Source organism: Parasteatoda tepidariorum, chromosome 10 (assembly GCF_043381705.1).
Source record: "Parasteatoda tepidariorum isolate YZ-2023 chromosome 10, CAS_Ptep_4.0, whole genome shotgun sequence".
Lineage (NCBI taxonomy): Eukaryota > Metazoa > Arthropoda > Arachnida > Araneae > Theridiidae > Parasteatoda > Parasteatoda tepidariorum.
In genome coordinates, this window is record NC_092213.1 from 7,438,238 (window position 1) to 7,459,349 (window position 21,112).

Below are 21,112 nucleotides of genomic sequence, written 5' to 3' on the forward strand. Positions count from 1 at the left end.
GGCAACCAAATATGTCAGAGGAGACATTTAGCGCTATAGTCCACTTAGAAAGTGCTACAGACAAACTTTCTTACACATCTCTAAAGCAAACAACAATTGAATCTTTTTTTTAAATGAAAGTGTAAAAAGTGTTTTTAGAGTACATATGGAATAGTAAATAANTATATAAACACACAGGGTAACAGCTACAATTTAGATTTTCAAATCCATGACTTTTCATGCCTAATTCCAAGAATTTTTCACGACTTAACGAAGTTACTATTTTCTCTGACAAAAACACAACAATAATTTAAAAAAGCATTACAATAACATTAATTGAAATGATATGTACAACCAAAACTGTTATACTCTGCATCTTTATATTTACAGATTTTAAATTCAAAAAACATAGTAAAGAAAGAGTTAAAGCAATAAAATAGCTGAAAAAAATACAAAAGCAAATAAAAAAAATTTTCTGCAGTATTATATTCTGAAGATATTTTTTTGTTTCATCGGAAAGGAAAGAAATGCTCCTAACTTTTCAGTTCTCATTTTGGAATAAATAAAAGTCGCCAATGACTTGGCTTGCTTCGGCTAGAACTTTAAATTGACGAAATAAAAAAAATAAATTATAAAAAAAATTCTGAAATAACAGGAAGTTTGATTCGCTCTAGAAATGATGTTTTTCTTTCATTTTTTTAAAAAACACTATAATTTTTAAAGAACATGATAAAAACATTTTAAATTTTAATAAAATATGACTGTGAGTGGGGATTTTGCTACAAATTCAGATATTCAGGCCATCATGAAATGGGGGGGGGGGGTAAATTCCATTTTAAAATTAGATTTTTCGGCGGCCGAAATCCATGACTTTCCATGATTTTTTTTTTAAAAAAAAAGTGGTCAGAAAAATGACATTTAATGGCAAATTTTGCTCAATACTGAAATTCATGACTTTCTAGGTGTGCGGATACCCTGTATATATATAAGATCGTTGTCGAGTGGAAGGATAAAAACAGGTCTTAAGGACAGGTCGGCGTTACAAAACGTCAGCTTGAAGTGAGCTCTAAGCCCTGATTCGTCAATTTGTGAGCTAGACAGCATACGTCATCAACCGCTCAGCTTGGTGACGGTTGAGCTTGCTGCTTGTCAGCTTGGACGACTACTGACGTCCGAATCAACTGCTGTTGGATTGCAATGTAGTAACAATCCAACGACAGAAGCAATGGCGGACAACATCCAACAGAGCATTGAAATCAGCCAAGATTTTGATTTTAACATTAAACGAAGCTTCTTTTTCCTCTTCTTCTTCATTTAGCTAAGCTATAATGTGTTTTTTCTTGGACAAAGTCATTATTTGTTCTCTAAATCACTGGTCGACAATAATAAAATCCACACAAATTCAAAATAAATATTTGTTTACGTTAATAACGCATGCGCAATACGAGATAATGTCTGCTTTGGATCAACTTCTCACGCTGAGCTAACTAGGGCCTGGTTTCTTAGGACAGGTTGGCGTCAGCGGTAAGTCAACTTCCCGCTGACACCCAGATAAGGCGCTTGTCTAAAGAAACCAGGCCTTAAGGCAGGGAAGGAGGGTACAATTTATTTATTAACTATTAGACAGAGAACGTTTATTAAAGTGTACACGACATCGTTGTGCTCCTCAATAAAAAATAAAAAAAGCAAGGAAAAATCTTGCAAAGTAAATCCGCAAAATGTCTCATTTTAAGGAATAAGGGAAATCTTGTAGTTGGTTTATTAAATAGGTCACGCGATTCCCCACAAAGAGCAAAGGGGAAAATGTGTTACTTTTAATTAATGCATACTTGAGCCAAAAATAGATAAAAGACAGGATGTGAATTTAGAAGTGTGAGAAAGCGTTTCGTTTTGAATAATAAATTAAGAAAGGGATTTACAAAAAAGGAATAACACGAAAAGATTAATTGAAGATTTCTATGTTACTACCCGAAAAGTTTTAAATACAAGTTTTAAAAATTATCTATTTTCAAAACTTTCCCTACCATAGAAGCACAATCAAAATGAAAAGAATAACATTTGTAATCTCACATTACAATCAATAGATAAAATAGTATGAATTACAAAAAAAAAAAACACATTTAAATAAACGAGATAAAAATTTAACACTATGTTACGAATTTAAAACATAATTCACTACTAAAAAAATTTAAAAAAGCAGGCCTTCTTTTTAAAGAAAAAACTAGTTTTTTTTTTACTTCACAGTTTTTTTCAATTCATAGTGCTTTGTTTGACAATAACAGTACATTTTTTTAAATTTCCAACGGCACATTAAAAGACAATTGAACATCAAAAAGATAACAATAAATCTATAAATAAGAGCGAGCAATCCAGTAGCGTTCCCAGATAGATCTACAAGGGTGGGCAGGGGTACATAAAAGTCCATTACCTCGTGGAGGTCACACAATGTACAAAAGGGATCATGAACCACATTGATGCGACCTAGATGTTTTTTCAGGAAATCGTGGCCTGTTATCAGACGAAACATGGCAACAGATTTCATCCTAGGCCATTGTGGGAGATTGAGAATCTGTTTAAGACATGGTTTATTGAAATAACGATTTTTTAGTTCCTCGTAAAAAGAGGCCCTGAAGATGTTCTTTAATGGGACTTTTGATATTATAGAAAGGGAGTCTTGAATTAGATCTCTGTAGGACAGAGGCTCCTTTTTTTTGCCAGATCGGCGGCCTCGTTTCCCTGGATTTCCACAGGAGAGCCACTATCTTGGTATTACTGGCGAACTATTTGAGGAGATTTGAGCAATTATCGATGGTTAAAGATCGAGAGCGGCTGGGAGCTACACAATAAAGTTATTCACCAAGAATTATTATTCCTCATAATCACACAACTTAAATTAACTCTTCACTCAAGGTGAGAAAATTTTATAAAATTTTTTTAAAATTGGAAATATCCAAAAACTAAATAAGATAAAAATATGACAATACAAGATATATGAAAAGACAAGTTGACACTTTTTAAAAATAAATCTGAAATTCAATCTGAAGTTTTTTTTGACTTCCGTATTGTTTATTTTGTTAAAGAACAAAATTTAAAAAAAATGACACCGTGGTCGTTATTCCGAAGTTAAAGACTACAGTATTTTTATTTTTATGAAAAAATGACACTGGTAAGTGGGATGCTAATCTTACCTTTTGAAATTCAATTCCTATTGTCCCTGATCGCTATATCATATTTATCTTTAGCAAAAATATCTGAAAAATCTTCTAAAATTTTCTGAAATTGGGAATTTTTTTCATTATCTAGAATTTGCATAATTCTGTCGACATGATTTTGACAATATTGCGCACCATTATCACATTTAGTGTCAAGAATATTTGAAAATTCAAGATTACTTTCAGTTTTGCTACTTAAATCTTTATTTTAAGTCTATTTTTTGTCTTATTTTTCTTTAAATTTACTTTGTTTCCATTTTTATTCTTGTTTATTCTCACGTCTAAAATTTTCTTTTCTTTAACAATTTCTCCATTTTGTTTAAGATTATTTGATTTAACATTCTTTCTTTTATTTTTATTCTCAACTTAATTTTCATTATTGGTATTGTTACTGCAATCTTTAACCTGGAAGTCAGGAGAAATGTGTACAGACAAGTTGCTTTTATAATCCGAAAAAAGGATCAGTTTTCTCAGATTTTGCAGTACAACTCGTTTAACATAATCAATCACAAATTTAATCCCATTACATTCCAATAAACCCAATATGGCATAAGGTAGATCAGTATTTAAAATATAAAATTCCACTTACCTAGCTATATTTCCAATTTTTAAATTTAAAGTGTAAGTTTAGTTTAGTTGCAAAATACCTTTTGTTTGTTTCACATTAACACAGTTTTTTCTTTCTTTTTGGACATTCAGTTTTTCAAAAAATTTATTTAGGATATTTAAAGTACTGCATGTATCAATATTTAACAATACAGTTTTATTTGTCACAATCGGGTATTTGTCACTTTTATTGTTTTCATTTTATTTTGCATGCATCCGGATACTATTAATTGTCAATTTTTTGGTTGGTCACTTTCCTTTTTAGGCTGAGTTTGATTCTCAGCCATAAAAGAATTAGGTTTGTTTATACAATCTTGGCCCCAATGATAAGCATTAGTTATTCCAAGCTTATCGCATTATTTACATGGCTTATGAGGCAACTACTGGGCGAAATGACTTGTTGTTTATTTTTCATGAAAACTGTCACTTTCCTTTTGAACTCTAGGTCTTAATTGGGATTGTTTCTTAAAATTTTGACTTGGTCGGGAAAAATGTTGGTTTTGTCGAGAATTATAATAATTTGGACTAACTGGGTTATTAATGAATGGCCGCCTAGGTGTCCAGCCTTGATATTGTTGTCTGTACCCATTAAATTTGGATTCTGGCATTTTTTGTTTGATTTCAATTTGGGGTAAAACATGGGAGACATCATGAATTATTTTAGGAACAATTGTGAGCCACTCAATTGGGGTTTTGGGTTCTTTTAAAAACAAAAGTGTTTTAACTTGGGTTTTAATTTTTTAATCCTATATACAGACCCTCAATTGTATACTCATTACTTAAATTTATTTTTTGACCTAACTCTACCTTTTCAGTAAAATATGAATTCAGGTCTTTAGTTTGGTCCGAAAATTTTAAATTTTGAAAATCATTATAGCCAATTGGAGGTGAAAAATAATGCTCATGAAAAATTTCAACTATTTCATGATAAGAATTACAATTTAAGCAGTTATTAATATATAATTTCAATGCTGAACCTTTAATGAATTTTTGAAAATTTTTAAATTTCCATTCCTCATTTTTCGAAATGTTCGAGCCAGGCTGCGAATTGAACACCATATCGGGCTCTAAGATTAATATATCTGGTTTATCTTGTACATTTTGATCTACACTTAAATTTTGTAAACATGCATTTAATACATTTTCTAAATTAATAGTATATGTTTTCACATTTGTGATATTGAATTTATAATTTTTGCCACACGGTAAGGGTATTCAATAAATATAATATAAAGTTAGAAATAAATTTCATTAATTATTGCAGTTACATTTCGAAGAGAAATGTTCTTAAATATTTTAAATAAATATAATGTAATTCAATAAATATAAGATAAAATTAAAAATAAATTTCAATAATTGTTGTAGTTACATTTCGAAGAGAAATTTTTTTAAATATTTTAATTGCATTTTTATCTTCACCCTAAACACTAAAGTAAAACAAAAATGTAAGTTCTACAAACCAATAAATCACGGAAATTCTAACATATAAAACAATAAAATTGAAAATAATTTTTCCAAAAATTTTTTATGCCGATCAAAACAATCAATTCACAGAAAAGAAAAATTTCTCTAGAAAAAAAATTTCAATAACAGCGAATAAGTTTTCGAAATTTAAAAATAAACATATCTGTTAAACAATGAAAATAAGATAAATGTATAAAAAATAATTATTTCAATTGAAGCATAAAGTATGAGAAAAAATTTAAAAATAAATTTCATATCAGTGCATTTTCTTATTTATTCGATAAAATTTTAAGAAATAAATGTTTTATGAGTTAAACATAAAGAATTGTAGAAAAAAAAATTAAAAAAAGAATATACCACAAAGGATACGTAGCTGAAGAAAGTTCGAAATAGTCCAAGATAATTTAAAAACCACATGAAAGTTGATAAAAAATTAATTTATTTCTTATGAGGAATCCTATTTCTCCTTGAATGAGGCGGGGTGAGAAATCATTGATGATACAATTCACAGAGCACCACGGGGAAAGACATATCAGCGTTTTCCGAAAGGAAGGGATGGGATTTCAAATCCAATGCAAATTCAACAATCCGATGCAATTTCTCTTTATAGTCCAAGGGGGTGAAAAATGTTGAAGTTCAGCTATTTCAATATTATTCATAGCCTTGAGAACTATAGACATAACATGCTGCACACACATATGAGAAGTCGACGATCGTTAAGTAAGGTACCATTCATATTAATGAAAAGTTTAATGATTTTTTGTTGAACATACTGGATGAATTATCATGAGTTGAAGTAGAATTTGACTGATAAATTTCCAACTGTCCGTTCGAATGAGATATTTCATATTTTTGATGTACCCTCTTCTGAAGTTGATTAATTTAATTTTAAATGACCTTTTTAATGAGGTATTACATATATTTGATGTACCCCTTCCATACCGTTTTATCCTGACGACTTAAAACGTCGTTGCCGAGTGGAAGGATAAAAACAGGTCTTAGGCAGGGAACAAAATATGTTACACATATATCTTACTCATTAGTCAGATGAAACCACGATTTTAAAACATTCACACCTTTCATACACCTTTAAGACTCCAATGAGAAACAATAAAAATAAAATTTTCTATACTATTTTGCTTCCATTTGACAACACAATTTTTTTATCCTTCAGTGAGGCAATAAATACTAAGTTAAGCTATAAATATGAGAATTATCTTAATAATCTATCGCCACTTAAAGCTAAAAAAAGGAAAATTCATGTAGCATTATTAAATAATTAGAGAATGCGAAGTATTTCAGTTTTATTGGTACTTGCTTTAAACAGGATTACATGAATACATTTGATACATAAAAATTTATTAGTATAAAAAAAAAAGGATTTACTGATATTTCTTCTTCCTCTTACAGAACTTTCTTGCAAATTTGAAATTTCATCAGCTGAAAATAAATTTAATTTGCAGCAATTAAAAATATATAACATAAAAAATGAATGGTGCATAGATCAAATTGGGATTTTTATTATGGTTAAGCCATAATCAGAACTGCTTTACAAATTTTTAAGACATTTGATTTGAATACAGTAATTGAAATATTTTTAGAATGAACTAGGAACACCCTAACTTTTTCCGAATTAAGCTTCGAATTAAAATATTATTTGTTAGGCATTGAGCACAATCATGAATATTTTCTGAAGTAGCCAAAAATCAGACTACCTTGTAAATATGTTGTAAGATTAACAATAACTAAGAGAACTGCCTAAAACAGATTTTAGAAAAAAAAAAAACAACTTTCCACGTAAATTCACTACTTTAATGGTTAACATTTCTTTAAAAAACCTACAGTTTTGCGTTAAGTTCAAAATATATTAGTCTAAGGAAGAGTATGAATAAGTGGATGAGCTTGAATTTCAATTTTCGAAGCCGGGTTTTCAGAATTAATCATATAACAAAACATTTAAAAGGAAAGACCTTTGTTTTTTCTAAAAAAATACTTTTTCAAAAATAAGGGAAGAAAACTAAAGAATCATTTCTACAGTAAAGACACATATAATAAAACATTTAAAAGGAAAGACCTTTGTTTTTTCTAAAAAAATACATTTTCAAAAATAAGGGAAGAAAACTAAAGAATCATTTCTACTGTAAAGACACATAACGATATAACATGAAAATGCCCGATCAACGTTGAGTTCAATTTCGCTTTTTGAGATCTAAACCACGATTTCTTTACGAACCTACTGTATAGTCACGTGACAATTCGAGTCGGAGGTTATTAATAATTTTGGGTATACCAAAAATCTCGTGAAATGAACACTGGATCTGAATGAAAAAGACGAGTGTTAAAACAATAGAACGAATTAGGAAATGTTATGCAAAAGCATCAAACACAATTTCTCTCCTAGGGATGGGGGCATCTCAAAAATCTTAAATAGGAACCTCTATTTTTTACGGCATTGAATTCGCCAGAAAAAAGTACCTTGATTCAACAGATTTTTGCACTTTCGTTCACAGATGACGCTGTTACAGTATCATAAGTATGAGGGTTAAATTGTTTAACAATGGAGATTTATCGAGAAATAGATGTCAGATTTTAAAAAAAAAATTGAAGTTAGGTGATTTGGTATTTTGAAATACCCTATCTAATGACATCAAACTTTAATCCCTAACCATTGAAAACTATTATGGTCTAAGGCGAGGTCAGGTTTGATGTCAATTAGTATTTTGTACTGAACTTCTCGAATCCAAATATTTTATTTCAATTTTGTGATTACGCGCAATCTGTGAACCAAAATACAAATACCTATAGGTCAAATCAGGTGCTTTTTCTGGATAATCCAAATTCGCAGTAAAGAATTGGGGTTCCCTTTGAGATTTTGATGTAGTCCCACCAGACCCTCAGAGAATAAGGTTGGGAGTCAGGCTAGGTATCAGTGGGTAGATTTTAATAAAATATTAAACAAGTGTTATCTTTTTTCCCAATATAATGTGCTTTTCACAAACATTTACCGTTTCGAAATTACTGGAACACATTTTATTTTATTTAGGATTGTGTATACCAAATAAAAGTGGAAATTTGTTGTTGTAGAAATTTGACTAGAAATTAATGATGAAAATTTTTTATTTATGAATCACCCAGCTTTTCCATACAGTAGAAGAGAGACAAGAAAAAGAGAAAACATATGCAGAATGTCTCAAAATATCGTACAAACTTGGAAGGGAGGAGGAGCAACCCATAAGAATTGAGAATTTCGAAGTACCCATGCCTGGAAGCATAAAACCAACGATTGCACCAAATCAAACTGAAGAGGGATTTAGAACACGCTGATTAAATCTGTTGCCCGCGTCATCTGTGTCAACTTTCTGTAGTACCTCCCCAATGGGTTTTTTTCGTTCCTCTGCAATTCATTCACAATTCAATCAGGAATAATTTCTTAAATTTTTAATGATAATATTTCTCACATTAGCTTTAAGTTTCACGTTAAAAATCTGTATACTTTTTTAAACATTAATATTTAGGATTTTCCAGGTAAGAAAAAGTTTCCAATTTTAGTAAAACTTAAAATTATAAGATAATATTGATTAAAAGTAAATCTTAAGCGCACACTTTAAACGTTCTTATAGTTAGCTTCGGTATAATAAATTTATGAGAAATATTATCTTAAACATGAATTTAGTAATCTTAATTCGAATTTAACTGCCTCAATCCATGTAACAATTTTCAGGCTCCTAACTCTGTCAAGTTTCATAATCTCATTTAAATTTAGTATGATTGCTGAACCAAACAAATAAAAATTACGGAGGTACAGTTTAGATTTATTATATCAGATGATATGCAAATATCCTTTAAAAGTATTTTTTGTTGCTTGAAAAATATTTTATCATAATTCAGAGAAAAATATTTTATAATATAAAAAGTGTAATTATAATTAATATTATCAGTAACAACTTTAGAGCATATTTAAAATTTCTACAATTTATTTTATAGCGAGTAAAACATAATAAGTAAACTAATTACGCAAGTTACAATAAAATTAAAAGTATACAATGAACTAGGAAACTTGTTTTTTTTTTTATAGAATTTTTACTTCTACTCCTTAACACATTTCTTCAGTCTAAAAATCAAAATGTTTAAATTTAATGGGAGTTAGGTTTAAAAAAAAGAAAATTTTAAGAGAATGAATTTATATTAGTTTTTTAAATTTTTTTGCAAATAGAATATTTGAAAAGAATGAACATTTAACAAACACTTAAAAAAATGAGAAAAATAAGTTCTGAAACTGACCTTTAGGCAAAGTTTATTTTATTTTATTCTAGAATAAAAGAGGGCGCGGCGTGTTAAATAAATACGTGTAAAATTAATCGTATAAACGATAAAAAACAAAAGTCATTTTCTTAGAGACTCAAGAATTACGCGAAGTAATGAACTTATAATCGCTATATAAGTAAAATGTAATTTCTAATACAATTTCATATAAAAAAAAGATTTAACAATAAAGCAAAGAATTTAAAAAGAAATAATAAATTTAAATAACAACAAAGATTTAACAATTTTTGAAGTATATCATGCTCTAACAATTTCTTAATTAAATTTATTGTTTCCAAATGAAAAGAGCGAAGTTAAAATCTAATGTGAGATTTCAAATGAATGATGAATACAATTTAAGTACAAATAACACATTAAAAGTATTTTTGATTACCCTTAAAAAGATTTTATCTTCTCAAGACGAATATTTGATAATATATTTTTATTGAAAGCTGTAAATGATAGGGTTTTTTTTCACCAATTTCATTTTGTATCATAAAAAATTATAATACCCTAAAGTGTTAGTCTGGTCAACAAAATGTGATGGTATTATGAAAAAAAAGCATGCAAAATGAAACATAATTTAATAGGGTGTGGTCCAATGTAACGCAGATATTATTTTTAATAAATCTTGTCATTTTTAATATGAGTATTAAAAGTAAAGAACAATAAAAATGCAAAGCAAAAGCGAGGAAACATTGAAAATAAACTAATAAATGGGTACATTGAGCTTTCTGTAGATTTTTTTGTTTGATAAAAGATTGCGACAGGAGTAAAATAATTAATATGAGGAAATTTGACTAATCAAAGAGAAATAAATAAAATAGTAATTTTATTCAATAAGTATCAATTTCAAACTATTCTATTCCTTGGTGGATATTAGAATTGATCAAGGCAATTAAACAGTGATTTTGATGTCAGTTAATAATTTGTGAGTGACATTAGTTTCATAAGAATTTATGCATTGATAATAACAATAATACGAGCAATATTTTTTCTAAATTTAGAACACTACGGTGAAGAGTAATAATGTTGCGTTGAAGAGAAATAATGTTGGCAAAAAAGTTGACCATTTCAAGTTAGAAAATAAAGCTTTTATTCAACTCGTTCCTTACTAAAAAAAAACACTAAGTTTAACAAACCATCAACGTGCTCAAAATTTCTCTTCAGTTTGAGTAGGTGTTAGTGTCGATTTCATGCTGCCCCGGAAATGTCATGCGTTAATAGGGGTACATTATTTTTATAGACTTCACATTATTTTTATCACGTGCATTTGAATCGGCACGTTTATTTATCAAAATTATTTTTGTTTTATCTACATTTCACTTTCTTAAATTATTGTCCAAAATTGCACTCAAACGGTCACAGATTATTGTAGCTATTGATTTAACGGCTAAATTACAGAGTCAATTTGTTTGCCAGATTAGTAATTTACATTAAAACAGCTAATTCTTGGCCTACTTAAATGTAAATTTTAAGAAAACATGAAATTAAAATGATTAAGCATGTTTTAGCTTCTAATGTACGAGAATAATCAATAAAAAGGGGCATACAACTACAATTATGGCCCTAATCCTTATGATGTGCCCCACCACTCTTCCAAGTTTGCGAACGTAGTTCAGGGACTACATAAATAACGTTCATTATCACAGGAAGCTTAACAGACACTAAATGCATTCCAGCCCAACTAAACAAACTGGTTTTAGATCATTTGAGTCTTTATTCGTGTTGCCGCTGCAATAGATTTTAGAAAGGTTTTATATAATTTATTTACATCATTATGTAAGCGCTTATGGAGTTGAAAAGTTGTATGTTGGCTGTTATTAAGAATTTTTTTTTAAACGTGTGAAAAAACTAAGAGATTCAGTAGCTTTGTTTTTTTTAATATTTTTTTTGTTCGTTCAACAGTACAAATAACATCAGCCTACAGTGCGCTAAATAAAAAAGAAAACGACTAGTAAGATCTAAGATGAAACCTTAATAGTTCGAGAGACAAATTTTGACTACATTAATATTTGTACAGACGATAATTAAAGTTACGAAATCAGTCAGTAGGTACTCGTTAATAGATGGACTTAATGTAAACAATAACAATCTTCCTGAAACCAGGAGAAATTTAGAAAACTTCCGGTGTATCCCTCCGCTTATGATATGGATACGAGTCGATGAGTGAAGAGCCTTAGTATTGTAGGAAGTTTTATTAGTATAATTTGTATTAAAATTAGCACTTAATTTTACCATTCATAAAAATTTCCTGTAATTTACAAATTTTAACTGGTTGTGAGCTTAAAATAAAATTTAGAAAATTAATATCAAAACATAAATAAAGTGTAAGGTTTACCATGTTTTGAGTGTTATCCCTTATTTGGCTCTAATTCTATGAAGTATCAGAGTTTGTAATTTTTTGGGTGGCATCATAGCATGCTTGAGGAGACTTCCGAATTCATTTATTGAAATTTAAATTGAAATAACGTATTATATTGTAAACACTACAAGTATAATATTACTGGATGGTGCACTTTTTTAAAACTTAGGAGTAAAAATCAATCGGAAGTAGTAACTCAGAAGTCTTAACGACGAATTTCAAACCCTAGCACCATTTGTGCTTAGCTTTACACGGTCAACTATCCATAAATAAACATACTCTTTTTCGACGGATCTGAATTCTTGACCCTCAAATTATGGAGGCAGCCGTAATCTGGAAATAAAATAGGGTTCAAATATTATAGGTAGAAGGGTCGATATATTGGGGCAGAAAATGTTAATTCCCTCTTTTGTGTAACTTGCCATAGGTGAGGAACTTTTTAAGTGAATCAAAAACTTTATTATATATGCATATATATCCGTCGTTGAACAGCCGACCCAATTTTGTGTTTACGACAACTAATGTTCAACTCCGTAGCCTTGTAATTTTGAACCAATCCAGAAGACAAGGAAAATCCTGGATCAATACCCCCAGAGGTATGATTTATAATGGGAACGTGGAGGACTTTGTGACTCGACATATTTAACGTACATCAGTCACCATATAGCCGGCGTGTATCTACTAAAAACAGGGAGCTGGCTAAAAGATGATTCTACGTAAAAGATAAATTTTTATATTAGCAGTTCTCTTAACCCTTTCGTACGGCAGTCCGCTCGTCACAGGTGACGATGCTGAACAGATCATCGCTAAGTTTGTTCATTGTATATCGGTGGTAGGCTGATGTTCGGACTTATTTAAGTGTCACATAACGATGTTTGGTGATTTTGCAAATATATATAAAAATGCATCTAGGATATTTTTTTAGTAATTTAATTCAATATCGGTAATTTTAAAAGTCGACACGCGAAACCACATTAGTTTTTTCGCATTCTCTCAGCTTTTCCTGTTTGCACTAGAAACGAAGCATCCATCTTTTATTACGGTGTTTCCCACTGTTTCATAACCCTAAGAAAAGTATCTTTCTAATCTATAAAATATATTAAGCGCATTCAAAGTATACTTTTCGTAGTATTTTCTCTCCAACCGTTGAACAGCCAACCAAATTTTGGGTTTACGACTACAAATGTTCAACTCTGTAAGCTTGTAATTTTTAACCCAATACCGAAGAAAGGGGAACTCCTGGATCAAGTATTGAGTGAAATTTGCCTACGTGTAAGATTTTTTGATGGTACCAACCCTTATTTGTATTACATGGGGAGAAATACCACGTAAAACAATCTTCCGCGGTTAGTCTGACGGCAAGGGACCTGTGGCAGTTTGAAGCAGATTGAGCCTGTTATCAAACGGTACAGCGATCGTAGCGAAAAGGTAAATGGTAACAATCTTAAATTTAAATAAATGCTAATTTTTACATAACATTAAGCTATGCATTTTAAATGAAAAAATTCAAAACTTGAATGAAGTCAAATAGTTTTTAAGAAATGAAAATTTAAGAATACCATCATCTTAACGCTATTCAGTGTGAGATAAAAAGTAGGGGCCTAAAATTTCAACCACCTTCTATCTGTAAGAGGACGTCATCATTTTGGAGAAACAAGTTCAATAACAAGTTCTTTTTTTTAAATTTTTATCTTGAATAGTAATTTTAATTATAAATTATAGAAGAAAGTGAGTTCAAGCAAATTATGAATTCGCCATTGATATAAATTGAATTACAGACGATATTTTTTCATACATATATTTTAAAGATAGCATCAGTGATGTTTGCTTGCTTATAGCTTTCATTAATCAAAAAAGGGAGTTAATTTGCAAGTTTTCATGTCAGAAATGACTTTAATTCGTTACGATATATAAACTCTATGATCAACGGGAGTGAGTTAACATACGTGGATACGTCACTAAATTAGTATTCTTAAAGTAATTTGAAACATCGTGATTATTTTTTTATAATTATGCTTTTAAAACACATTTTAATTAAATTAAATAATTTAAAATTAATACAACTAATATAAAGTTTCGTACTGATACGCAAAATTAATAGAGAAATAGAATTTTAGAAAAAAGTAAAAAATTATCATACTATTATAGCAATAATTGAAAAATATGCTGCGTACTAAAAGGCAAAGGAAGATAAGTACTTTATTTACGTAGCACTAGAGTTTCACAATGGGCTATTGGTGACGGTCTGGGAAACATCCCTGAGGATGATCTAGACATGCCGTCGCAATTTTGATGAGCTGCAGAAGGGATGGCTCTCCTGATTTAGTTGCCCGATGACCTGCGCATGAAGTCGAGCACTTAGAGGTAAAACAGCTTATCGAGAACTAATACCGCGTACCCTCAATCCGTACGCAGGCTGATTTAAGTGCTCACCCACCCGTTTACTGACCACAAGCAGTGATGTTTGACTTCGGTGTTGCACTGGGAAATGTGTCTTTACGATTTGCGGCACACTAAAAAGCAAAATTGAACTGCACTGATTCGTTTAGGAGAAAAATAAAAAATCGCCATACAATTTTTGACATCACTGAATCTTAATTTGTTTTAGTAACAGGCACTACTGGTATCATGGCAATTGCAATTTTAAAGTGTACCAAACACACGAACACAGATACAAGGTATTATATAAGTATATTTGGTACAGAACCATTTAAATACTGTGGAAAGAGATTATAACAGGCTACAACTTATCAGAGGAAACAGCACGATCGTGGTAAATTTTGACTATGACGAGTTGGTTTCCTGCTATAGCATCGTGCCAAAAGATACTGAATGCATTTGATGGGATAAATTACTATAAGAGTGTTTTGCTTTATCTAATAATGTAAAGCCACCGGCAATAATGAAAAATAATAAATGATTTTACAATAAGGAATGATTTTAGCATTATCAATTGCGCTAGTACATGCCTTTCAGTTTCGGGCACATTTCGTAGTGCTGTTTTGTACTGAATAATTGCTTTTTTTTAATTTCTTTTTTTAAACGGGTATTTAGCTAGCAATTCATATTTTAACGAAAATGTAGCAAATGTTATTTTAGGTCGAATAGTTAATACTAGGTTTCGTGTAATAAAAATGATGCATATTGAAAAAAGATGTGCTTGCTTTTAAAGATATGTTTTGAAGGGAAACTGCAGTGCATTAAACTAATGAATAATATGAAAGTTTGATCTAATAATTAGCTTTTCGATTCCCTCTTAAAGATCCAGTGAAATAGGGAAAACACAACAAGAAATATCATTAACATTTAGTGGTTCAAGTGGTTGACTGCTCTTTTGCCCTTACTATTGGGATTGGGACCATATTTTAGATTTTTAATAATCAAGAATTCAAATCTGATGAATATAAGAGATATTCAGATATCAGTGAGAGTGCACTTTTTTGTGTCTGATTACATGACTAGCTGTAAATAATTTGAGGAAACCTTTATGACTGGCAATTAGTTCATAGAAATTAGGCTTTATTAGAATACAAGTTATTCAGTGAAATAGCCTTAATTTGCTCATTATTTATTACAGCTATCATGATAACATTAAGAATTTTCCAACATGTCTTTCAATATAGGCAAAAATATCAAATTTCCGTAGTGCTAGAAACTTTTTATATCTTGTTCCTACTAGCAGCTTTAAGGAGATTAAACAAACGTAAGCATGGCTTATCAGGAAAATTTTCATTTTTTTTGCAGGGGTTAAATAGTGTGTTTTAGGTTTCTACATTTCTGCTATATGTGTTAGCTTTCATGATATTAAATCACCTGAATGTGTAGTACAGCGGGAAAAATATAAAAGCGAACATTTTTAGGAACTTTTGGTCTAATGATAGGATATTCACGCATTAGGATTTAACAGTTCGAGGATCTAACTCCAAATATGCGAGTAAATATTAAATCTTCCAAGTCGTGATGATTTACTCTCGCCTCTCTTTGAAGTAACCCAGGTTCACATCCAAATGGCTGGTCGATACGAATATTGCTTCCAGCTTGACCTGACCAAGGTCCTGACGTATAATGTCCTCAGTGATAAACAGATCATGAGTTGAAATCCCTTTGCTATTGGGTTTTTGTTTTCCTCTTAATGTAATGCAAATGCGAGTTACTTCTATTTACAAGTTCCCGTGCAGGCTAGTATGACCCAATGTTTGGTCTAAGAGTACCCTTATTTTCTGAATAGGATTCAAAATTACAAGACTGAGTAGAACTTCTATAGTCGTAAGCCCAATGAATGGGTCAAGTATTCGACGCCGGTTATAATATTAATGAGAGAAAACGGCATTTTAAGTTAGAAATCAGACATAAAAGCAAATCTTCCTTAAGTCCTTGTTCGTAAAATTTCAAATGTTTAATTATAAGTATCTGCTTTTTTTTATCTTGCGCACTGCATGTAAAAATAAAAAAGTATTAAGGTTTAAATCTTGCGGAATTGGGGCGAAGTGCCTCCGTTTTTTACTAGTTTTTTTTTTAAAGAGAGAACTACAATATAACGCATTCGTTTTATCAGAGCAGCTTAAACGTTAAAAAAATGATTACTAATTAACTTTGATTGTAACAAATTTATTTTGGTTTTGGACTTAGTCCGGATGGGATGATTTTGGAATTAGTCCGGTCCAAATTAAAATGTCAACATTGTGCAAAGTTTTATTATTCTTTTAAAAAACTATTTTGCGCACTTGATGTTTGAGCTTGTATCATGATTTTTAATTCACTTTACATGACATTATAAAATTGAATTGCAGAAAAGTTCTTAGAATTATGAAAGATTTAACGAATGAAATTCTTTTTAAATAATTGTAAAAATTCTTATAAGTTGTGGGATACCTACTTTTTTATAATATAATAAAATATTTCAAAAATAATTTAACATTCATGTAAAAAATCATATGCTGCATTTATACTTTATAGTAATAAAGCAAATATTTCGTTTAATTAAGATGAAACCTATTGAAACAATGAGTTCAATCCATCGTAGTTACAAATTAATTAACACAGTTATCAATTCTACGCACCAACTAATTTAAGCATCACTCATCAGAAATCAAGTTCTAATTTTTTTCTCAGTTCAAAATTGTCACGCTGCGAGTGTTTGCAGCGTCAGGTCGATAAATCACATTAAAAAAATCTGTACTAGAAAGTGCCAGGAAACATTTCACTTTGTGCAAAAAAATTCAAAACATTAAGCTGTTTTACGTGATACATTAACTAATAGATATTGACTTAGTTCATTATAATTGTATTCCAACTGGAACAAATCATTTAAAATCGTTGAATGACATGAAGGGAAACTAATATATTCACATTATAATTTTTTTTCGTTCAGCAGAGAACAATTTTATTATTCAGAACAATTATTTTTCTGAAGAAACAATTACTAAATAATTTCGTTAGATTAACTACTAAAATAACTTAATTATCTAATAAAAAGTGGAAGTGTTTTTGTAGTTTTAAGTAAATGACGTTGAAAAATTTAGAAAATCATTCCTGATGTGACGCTTTTGATCTTAGAAGAGGTCTAACCAGCACGTTGGACACCTCGCTAATTTTATATGACTTGCCCGCCTAACCAAAATGATTTTCTCAGTATGTATTGCATTAGTTTCTTCGCCTCGTGGTGCTACGAACAAACTCAGTGTCGGTCACCAGTGACGCCCATGGCACTCAACGTGTTAAGTTGAAGCTAATTTATGTCACCTTAAATTGCAAGTAGAAACAAGGTATTCAGAGACAGAATAAAAAAAAAATTATTTCAGTAAATAAAAAGGAACAAGACCAAAACTTGCGTAGTTGAAATACTTATGCATGCTTTGAAACCGTATAAAAAATAAGTTGAAAATCTAAACAATTGTAGAGTGGTCCAAAGTAGTTTAAATATCGAAAAATTTACTTAGTAAAGTTTAACACCTTCAGGACCGTGATCACATATATGTGATGACGCGATTTTACCTCCATAGTCCCCATTATCATGTAGAAAACATGCCCTTCTAATTCTTAGCGAACCAAGATCATTACTGTACAGTGATAATACCGTAATTTGGTATTGGTACATATGCGTACTTTTTAATATCCACAGTTAGAAGGCGTTTCTCTTTCTGCCGGTCCTGCAGGAGTTAATTTATGTATAAATATATATAAGTAACTCAAGTTTCAATACCTTTGGTCATTTTTGTTATAAAATATATCGCAAGATATAAAATTTACTTGCCTGTACTATTTGAATGTCATTAATTTCCATAAGAAATTTAGTAAGTGCAAAAATTCAGCAATACAAATATAATAAAATGTGTCACACTTCATACATATATATACACTACTGGCCATGAAAATTGTTACACTAGGAAGGCGACTCACCACAAACGAGAAACTTGCAGGATGGATAAAGCATGTTGTGGTATGCAAATGATTAGCTTATCAGCGCATTCAAGCAAGGCAGGCGGCGGTTGTGACACCTACAATGTGTATGAAAGAGATTTGTCACTGAGTTTCTCATACAGAAAAATTTGAGCGATGTTCTTGAGTAAAAAAGTTTTTGACTCGTGTAAGTAGAAATACCTACGAGCAGTGTCCGAGTTTGATCGAGGTCGAATTGTGGCCTACCGGGATTGCGGTTTATCATACCGAAGTATTGCTTCTCGCGTTGGTCGGGATCCCATGATTATTACTAGAATATGAAATCGATGGGTTCATGACGGTCACATGGAACGCTGTGCAGGATCTCAGCGGCCCCATCACTAACAGCCCAGTAGACAGACATATTATTCACATGGCCTTAAGGAATCGTACAGCTTCGTCACGAACCCTGAGTCACCAAATGGGGTCATTTGTAAGACAAGTGTCTGCACGAACAGTTCGATGCGTTTGCAGTAGCATGGACTGTCAGCACGGTGACCATGGCTTCGGCTATCCTTGACGCTGCATCACAGACAGGAGCGCCTCCAATGGTGTGATCAACGACGAACTTGGACACAGGAATGGCATGACGTCTTTTCAGACGAATCCAGGTTCGGTATATAGCATCATGATAGCCGCATCCGTGTTTGGCGACATTGTGGAGAACGCCCATTGGCAGCTTGCATTCGACATCGTCATACTGGCCCATCACCTGGAGTAATAGTATGGGGTGCCACTGGATACACGTCTCGATCACCTCTTGTTCATTGCCGGCACTTCGAACAGCTGCCGTTACATTTCTGATGTGTTAGGGCCAGTTGCTCTACCTTATCTTCGAGGCCTCCATAACGCTACGTTTCAGCAGACAATGTACGACCGCAGGTTGCCCGCACTATCCTGACCTTCCTTGATACAAAACATGTTCGCCTGTTGCCCTGGGCAGCACGTTCTTCTGATCTCTCATAAATTGAAAACGTCTGGTCAGTGGTTGTCGAATGAGTGGCACGCCACCACTCGTCGATCGATTAATTGTGGCATAATATTGAAACTGCATGAAATGCTGTACCCGTCTATGCTATCTAGCTTCTGCTCGACTCGATGCCCAGGAGAATAACTGCTATTATTATTACTGCCGGGGGAGGCTGCTGAGTACTGATACCTCAGGATCTAAACATCCAAATATCCTGAAAATTTAATAACTTGTTCTTCCCACTTTAATGCATGTGCCCAATAAATATTATTCTGTTATTGGCATTCCTTCCTGGTACAGCAATTTTAATGACCAGTAATTTCATTACATACAACTAACATATACATACAACTAAACATACACATTAATGCCCATACATAATTATTAATAATTTTGAGATATAATTTTCTGAAATATAACGTAGATGCAACTCGAATTAACCTTTAAACTGAAATTAAATTGTAATTTTAACTAACCAATTGATTTACGTTTGTTCTGTTTAACAATGAGCTTGATTGCTTCACGTTCGACAAGTTCAGAACTAATAAGTGTTTTTTGCTTAAAAACTAGAGCTCATGGCTAAAGAGAACACTAGAGCTAAATGCGAGATTTAATTTCTTGGAAACGCCAGTGATAAACAAAGAGGAGTCACATTCACTTAATCACCAAAAGGAATAAAAAGCTGAATAATATCAAATTTTATCAAGGTGTATATATTAAGCTTAATAGCCTTGAGTTACCTTTATATTTTTCCCCTTGAATCATATTAAACGTTATTTTCTACTGAGATGGAATCAATTTAGATTGAAGAATTCTTCAAAATTAAAATTCGACTAATTGGAACACTTAGACACAAACATCAAAAGTCACAACATCAATAACAGTTAGGTAACACATACTTGCAATTTATCGCATGCCCTTTTATTTCATCAACAGTCATATAGAATATGGTCATTTTTCCAACCCTGCAATACAGAGAGAAATTATATCAAATTAAATCGGCAAACAAATTATAATGCGGAAAAGAGTACTGATATATAGTTAAGGTTTATAATATTAAAAGGCAACAATTTCCTCTCAGTAAATAGGGCTCCCAACATGCTTTAGCTGAAGAAAAGGGAGAAAGAGGACCTTTTCAATAAACAAAGTTAAAATAAATAAAATTCAGGTATACTTAATAAATGATTTAGTGTTCCTTACTTAAACATCAGAATTCATTTAAAGGAAAGACCCTACTAGATAGAAATTTTTTTAAACTCGGTAATAAAACGTGAGAGCTGGGAGTAATTACAAAAATTTTTTTTAATGCAGTTTTATTTCGCACTTAATATTTGTTTTATCATATTGTATATACGATAAATAAGACTAATTTTTAACATGACAGTAGCAATACATTTAATACATAAAAGATGTATTGAAGAAATTAATATATTCGCACTTGGAGACTTATCAGCATTTAAAAGAAAAGAACTTTTAGTTCGGCTTTCAGGAGAAAAGCTCCAGACACCCGTTTTGCGTCGTGGCGGGAACTATGATGATATGGTTACTATGATCTTAGCTTGGCATCTTTTCTCCCTTCCCTAGTATTAGTGGCAGTCCTAGAGGAATTAGTCTTTCTTTTATTCTCTCGTCGTAATGTTACTTTTCTTTTCATTAAATTTATGACCAGAGAAAACTCTTCAAAATTTTTAGTTTCGTAACAAAATTAAATATTTTTTTAAAAAGACCGAAACATTAAAGCTAAGAAGTTTGTTTCTTCTTTTTAAATGTACGATA

General features: G+C 31.2%; 1 protein-coding gene across 22 annotated transcripts in view; it reads right to left on the reverse strand.

The window, feature by feature from the left end:
* LOC107456085 (uncharacterized) overlaps positions 1 to 21,112 on the reverse strand; it is a 56,981-nt gene that overhangs the window by 7,708 nt on the left and 28,161 nt on the right. For 10 of the 22 annotated variants that reach the window (XR_011637878.1, XR_011637875.1, XR_011637873.1 and 7 more), the window contains one exon: positions 14,008 to 20,301. The exons of 10 other annotated variants lie outside the window; for them this stretch is intronic. The gene's annotated coding sequence lies outside the window, so the exon portion shown is untranslated. Of the gene's footprint in view, positions 1 to 6,647; positions 6,702 to 14,007; positions 20,302 to 21,112 lie in introns of those variants that run through there. 2 more of the 22 variants (XM_071186119.1, XM_071186117.1) reach the window with 1 other exon arrangement.